This window comes from Sus scrofa, chromosome 2, assembly GCF_054392235.1.
Source record: "Sus scrofa isolate SSC_HxYL_T2T_F1_AM1 chromosome 2, Sscrofa_HxYL_maternal_Yorkshire_Landrace_v2.0, whole genome shotgun sequence".
In the NCBI taxonomy this organism is placed as follows: Eukaryota; Metazoa; Chordata; class Mammalia; order Artiodactyla; family Suidae; genus Sus; species Sus scrofa.
This window is the reverse complement of record NC_139384.1, coordinates 76,234,069-76,240,860: the sequence shown is the minus strand read 5'-3', so window position 1 is coordinate 76,240,860 and position 6,792 is coordinate 76,234,069.

Genomic DNA, 6,792 nt, shown 5'->3' with positions numbered 1-6,792 from the left:
CCCGTCGCCCCTCCTCCCCATTCTCTTTTGTGGGTAGCGGAGACCTCACCATTTTTCCTCTTCATCCGGGAGGAGCTGCTCCACCTTGTTATATACAGGCGCATTTTCGTCCCTGCCCCTCAGCTGAATGAAATCCTGTTGTCTAGCTACATTATGATTTGAGCCTTTATTTGAGCGGGAGAGGAGCACTTGGAGGGGGACACCAAGGTGGTCTTCCCGGTGGAAGTGACTTGATAGTCCCAAGTGGAGGGAAGGATGGATCAGCCAGACACATGTCCTGGGTAATGGAGAGATATATTTGCCTAGCTTAGACCCATCCTCCACTGAGCCCTTCACTGCATGCTCTCAGACGCGGCGCGGGAACCCTCCTGTCTCAGAAACCGCGACCAGGCCACCCTGTTCGCCACGGCCCACCAGGGGGCGCCCAGACCGCAGGAACGCCGCCTACGAGGAAAAGAATGGACCTGTTCTGAGACCCGGTCTGGGCAGTGGAGGGGGCTCACAGGAAAGTACAAACAATACTAGTTTACGATAAAATCGCAGTTGCCATTTATGGAATGCACACACTATGCAGTCTCTGCGCTAAGCGATTTAAATATATAGATGGTTGAAATCTCCACGACTCTAGGTGGCAAGTGCTCTTTTAATTCCCGGTTCGCAGGCGAGGAAACAGAGGTTCTGACTGGATCCGGTTTCAGGGAAGGGGTAAAGCCACGGCCCGCGCCCTCTGACGCCTAAGTTCTCCGGCAGCCCCTCCCCCGCGAGGCGGGCGAGGTAATGAGCGATAATTAGAGGTTATTAGTTGTACCCAGAGGGAGGGGGCGGGCTCTGATTTAGGGGTGGGTCAGGTCTGAGGGGAGGGGAGTTGCTCCCTCCAACCCAGAGTCTGGCTCCGGCAGGCCTGCCCCGAGTGGGTTGGGCAGGATGACCACAGCTCCCACCCACCCCCCAACCCCCGCAGCTGCATCGCAGGAATACCATCACTTTAGCACCAAACATCGGATTACTGCACACTCAGAAGCGCAACCGCACGCAGGCAGGGGCCTTGGAGGCTCGAGGCTCGTCTACACACTAACAACATCCCCTTCCCGAGTTGTTTTCAGCCTCCATCCCCTGGGAGCAGGGGAGGGAGAGTAGGGAGGAAGGGGACAAGGGCCGGCAGTGCCGGTTTCCGGACTGAGCTGCCTTCCGGCGGGCGTGGGAAAAACCGCCGCTTGTCCCCTATCCTGCACCCACCCACCAAGGAGAGGGAACTGCTTAAAGGGGAAAATGGGGCCACACAGCCACCAGGTAGAAGTGGAAGGTGAGCCAGAACTATGGCTGTGACAAGGATAGGAGGCTGGGAGTAATTGTGAGATGGCCTGGTTGCCCAGTGTTGGGGGATGTGCTGGGGCCGCCAAATATTTGGGATGGGAATGTTTGAAAAACCCGCAGGGATTTTTTTTTTAATTTATTGAATTATAGTTGATTTACAATGTTGTGATAATTTCAAAACCCACAGGGATCTTGATGTTTAGGAGGAATCTAAATATCTGGAGCATGGGCTTGAATTGTCATAACATCGCTGTGATATTAGGGGCATACAGATACTCAGGGACCCAGAAGTCCCCTGGTTTAAGGGAAGGTCTGAGTGCCCCCGCTTTGGGGGAGGAGCCACAATCCTCCATTTGGGGCCACAGGGACACTTCTGTTTGGGGGGAATGGGAGCGCCCTACATTGGCAGGGCAGATCAACAGACCCTATTATGCCCATTCCTGGGGCATCTGTGTGCCTTCAGACCAACTGGAGAGGTCACAAACCCTCATTTTAAGCAGGGTTCCTTTATGTGAGGGAAGGATTCAAAGCCCCATTTTCTGTGGAGAGAGACTGATCAAGTCCTCCATTAAGGACAGAAAGTCTGGGTCTGGGCAAGAAGCCCCCAGTTGGTCTGGGGACCCCACCCCCTCCTGTTTCCAGGAACAGCTGGGCCCAGCCTGGGCTGTACTGCTGGGAAGCGGGTGACTCAGCCCCTCCCTGTGGCCACAGCTGGACCCCCGCCCGCCCCCTCTGGCCTTCACATCTGGGCAGAAACCCGGTCATGAGAGCTGGGATGGGGACCCTGAGTTCATACTTGGAGACAGTGCCCCTCCCCCAGTGACTGACTACAGCCTCAAGTTGGACACTATGCCCCACAACCAGGAGGGACCCTAGCAGGCCTGCTGCCCTCCAAACACTCACATCCCACCAGGATTCCCATCCTGACCCCCTCCTGTGTCTGTGTATATGTCTCTGAGTCCAAGTGCATTGTGGTCACATATACATAAGTGTGAGATGGTGGGTCTGTGACTATGTGTGCACAGGCCTGTCTCCATCTACCTGTGTCTTGGTGTGTCTTGTGGCCCTAGGAATGTATGCAACAGGCTATCTGTGTGTGATTTGGTGTTTTGGGAGGGAGGTGCCACGGACTAGGACACATGTTTCTCTTTATGGTACCTTGCTTTGTGTCTCTATCACTATGTCATTATGTGAGAAGTGAATGTATGACAATCAGCACCCCAAAATGTCTTTAGGTTGTATTTTTTTTGTGTGACCCTATCGTACTTTCTATCATGTGTCTTTCATAGAACGAATCTGTCCTGTGTCCTTGGTTTGTCCATGTCCCTGAGACAATCTGGTGTCCCTGTGTGTGACCTTGTGGGTTTGTGTCTGTGACCCTACTTTACTTCATGTGCCCTATTTGTGATGTCTGTGTGACCGCATGCCCATGTGTGTCTGTCCCCACCTTATGTCTCTGTGCCTCTACAATCTCCATGTGAGAGGAGTGGCTGTGTGATAAATAAAAATTCTGATGTCCAAGACTTTATCTCTTTGTGTCTTTGTCTTGATGGAATGGCCTTAACTGGGCGTCTGTATATGCCACCTATCTATATGGGAAGATGGCCCTATCTGTGTTCCTACCACAAAAGGTGTGTGACAGGTGTGCCTGTGTTTAGTGTGTGACGTGACCCTGCCCGCGTTCGCTGCGGGGCTGGCTGAACTAGTGAAGGTTTGTGCCAACGTGTGGCAGGTTGACAGTGTGGATCAGAGAGTTTGTGACCTTGTGTGTAGGGGGGTGTCAAAGTCACACGGGACAACGTGCTCAGTGTAGGCGGTGATGTGCTGGGGGCGTTAAGAGCCCCAACGTCCCGCAGCTCTCTGCGCAGAAGGCCCCTCCCTGCGCTGCGGGGGCGTGTGCGTCGTGTGTGACGTGAAGCACGACGGGGGTCGTTGCGTGCGTGGAGCCCGACGCGGTCGTGCGTGCGAGCGCGGGGGGATGGGCTAGTTTTGTGCGTGCGTGCGTGGGCAGCCGCGGGGGTTGGGCACGCCGGGCGCGCGGGGCACAGCCCCACCCTGCCTGGTACTTTGGGCTACGGTGAAACCCGGGAGGGGGCCGCCGTTAACCCCTTCCTGCCCGATCTGAAACTTGCGGCCCCTCGACCGAGCGCGCAGGGGCTTCCCCAGCTCTCGGGGACCGTCCCTGCTGAGGGAGGAACCCCGCCTTGGAGCTGAGAGACCCCCCCAGTTACCATGGGAACCGGAGCTGCGCGCGCGCGCGCGCGTCGGGCGCGTGCTTCCCCCCAACTCCCGCCCTCTCTCCCGGCTCGGGCTCGGTAGTCTGTGGGCAAATGCGCTTCCCGTTCCTGGTCTCTGGGAAGGGGCTGGGGTCATCGAGGCCCAGTCGCGCGTGACTCAGGCCAGCCTGAGGGTCCCCTGGCAGCTGCCGACCTCGCTCCCCTTTCTCCACCCCGTGAGTCACCCCTCGCGGCTTTCCCCGTGTGTGACTCAAGCCTCTGGGGAGGGGGCTCGGACTCTGAGACCCCCCGCTCCAGACAATGCGTCTGAGAACCTAGTACTGGGGACGCAGCTTGGGAAAGAGAGAAGGTTCTCCTTCCAGTGAGGTTCTGCCTCTGATGTCCTCCCTTAGCCAACCCTTGCCAAGGCCACCAGGGGCGGTTCACCTACCCCTGAATTGGCAGGGCCTACCCCCACAGCCCTCCGGGAACCCAGCCCCCAGCCCCTCCCCCCACAGCCCACAGGAAGTTTTGGCAGAGCCCGTCGTGGCGATGAAACGGTTAAAGCCGTTTTCTTATTCATTTCATCCAGGGGCCCCTTTTGACTCAGAGCAAGCCAGGCGCCCCCTTGAGCCATGAACCAGGCGGGCCTCGTGGGGGCCTGGGTTGTACTCCACCCCACATGTACCATTTTTAGAGAGGGGAGGGAAGGCTGTTGGTGAGCTGGCTGGGGGTCTTGGTTAGCTCACAGAGTTGGGTTCAAATCCTGTCTCTGCCTTCCTTGCTCTCTGGGTCTCAGTTTCCCCAACTGGAAATGGGGGATAATTATGACCAGCTTATTGTGGCCGCGTTGTGGGATTAGGTGAATAATAGATGGGACGCTTTGTTTTCAGAGTGGGGCACTGGAGCAGGGAGGGGGCCTGGCCTGTAGAGGGACCCAGGCTCCTTCTGTCTCTCAGGCCTGGGTGTCAGGATGCCCAGCCCAAGCAAGTCCTTGTGGGGCAGGCCATGCCCCACCCAGGCCCTCTGAGGCCATGGGGTTCATCCCATCCACCCCATGCCCTGGGCAGGCACCCAGGAAGTGAGAGGCGGGGCAGGAATGAGACGGAACCTGTTGGGCACGTCGCTTCCCCATCCCCCCCCACCCTCATTCCGGGGCCCTGACATGCCCCCCCCACACACTACGGCCCCACCCCCACTGCCCTGGACGCCTGGGTCCTGACCCAAGGGTGGCCCAAGGGAGGGGATGTCGGCGGAGACGGCGTCTCGGGAACATCCTGTGGACTGCTGGCTGGACAGATGGGAGGGTCAGCCCCTCCCCGAGCAGGGCAGAAATTAGCTGGGGGCAGAGTAAACATGGCTCAGGGTGGCCAGACTTGTGGGGGGTGGCAAGGAGTGTACACATACAGTCACTCTGAGAGAAAGCCAGTCCACACACACAAAACCCCTGTCACCCTGGCCACAGAGAGACTGCAAACCAGGGACACTCTGACAGAGTCAGACACGAATCTGGGCAAGACGGCCATCAAACACAAACAGTGACAGGGCAGACTCAAGCAAGACTAAAATGCCACCAAACACACGACACCGACAGGCCAGAAGCATAAAAGAAGGGAGAGAGTGTGTGACACAGTTAAATGGACTTGGCACACAGGCAAGATGGACACACTGACAAAAACTAACACAGAAAGACATGGACATTCAGGTGGGAAGCAGACAACCTGGCAGAGGGTGGCATGGTCCCAGGCACTCCAAGACAAATGTGACAGGCCAGAAACACACAGGCAGGACAGACACACTGAGAACTCTGCGTCAAGTGCAGGCAGGCAACACATGCATGTTGATAGACTCAGAGAGAAGGGACAGTCACTTTCAGCACAAGTGCCTGGAGAATTGTACCAGAGGTGTTCAGAACACTGTTGGAGGAGTTCCCATCGTGGCTCAGTGGTTAATGAATCCGACTAGGAACCATGAGGTTGCAGGTTCGATCCCTGGCCTTGCTCGGTGGTTTAAGGATCCAGCGTTGCCATGAGCTGTGGTATAGGTCGAAGAGGCGGCTCAGATCCCGCATTGCTGTGGCTGTGGAGAAGGCCTGTGGCTACAGCTCCGATTAGACCCCTAGTCTGGGAACCTCCATATGCTGCAGGAAGCCGCCCTAGAAAAGGCAAAAAGACAAAAAAAGAACACTGTTGGAACCAGACCCACACACGTAAACACACTAGCAAGATGACCAACTCAAGAAGATATGCGGAGGCAAGAGAGACGAACATCAACCTATGGAGAGAAGGATGGAAGGATACATACACCATGACAGACAACCCACCCTCCCTGACGCCAAGTTGCATACACACTCAGAAATGCTCTGAGTGGAGTTCTGTTGTGGCGCAGTGGAAGCAAATCTGACTAGGAACCATGAGGTTATGGGTTCGATCCCTGGCCTTTCTCAGTGTGTTAAGGATCTGGCATGCCATGAGCTATAGTGTAGAGCACAGACATGGCTCGGATCCGGTGTTGCTGTGGCTCTGGCATAGGCTGTCAGCTGTAACTCTGATCCCTAGCCTGGGAACCTCTATATGCCGCGGGTGCAGCCCTAAAAATACAAAAGACAAAAAAAAAAAAAAAAAAAAAAGGAAATGTTTTGAGGGACACCAAGGCTCAGCCTTACGAATACACACTACCTCACCGATAACACACACATCAGACCCTTTGGCAGATCAGGCAGATGTAAGCAAACAGACATATTCACAGACATGGTCTAGCCAGACAGTCACACCCAGCACAGAGAAGCATGGACAGGCCACAGTCGGACATTCATAAACACATTGGACAGAGACACCCTAACAGAACCTGCTGGCATGCATGCATGTGTGTACACCACACACACACACCCCAGCCACAGAGCCCACAGACACACATGGGCCAGCCACAGACCCCACACTCACACACACACCTCAAACAGGCAAGCCCTAAACCTCACATACACAGACACACACCAGACACAAACAGGTTAGCCATATGAACTCCAAAACAACCTATACTTGTGCATCTAGGCCAGCCACATGCAACCTATTCCATAGATCATACACACACACAAACACACACACCTTCCCCCCCTCACCCCCACCCAAACCAGACAGGCCCTACACACCCCTGTGGGGCTGGGCCAACAAACAGACACATACCCTGAGAAGATGCCTCACACACACTATCACAGGCCCTGACAGGCCAGCCACACACAAACCCACAGCCAACCAGACACACA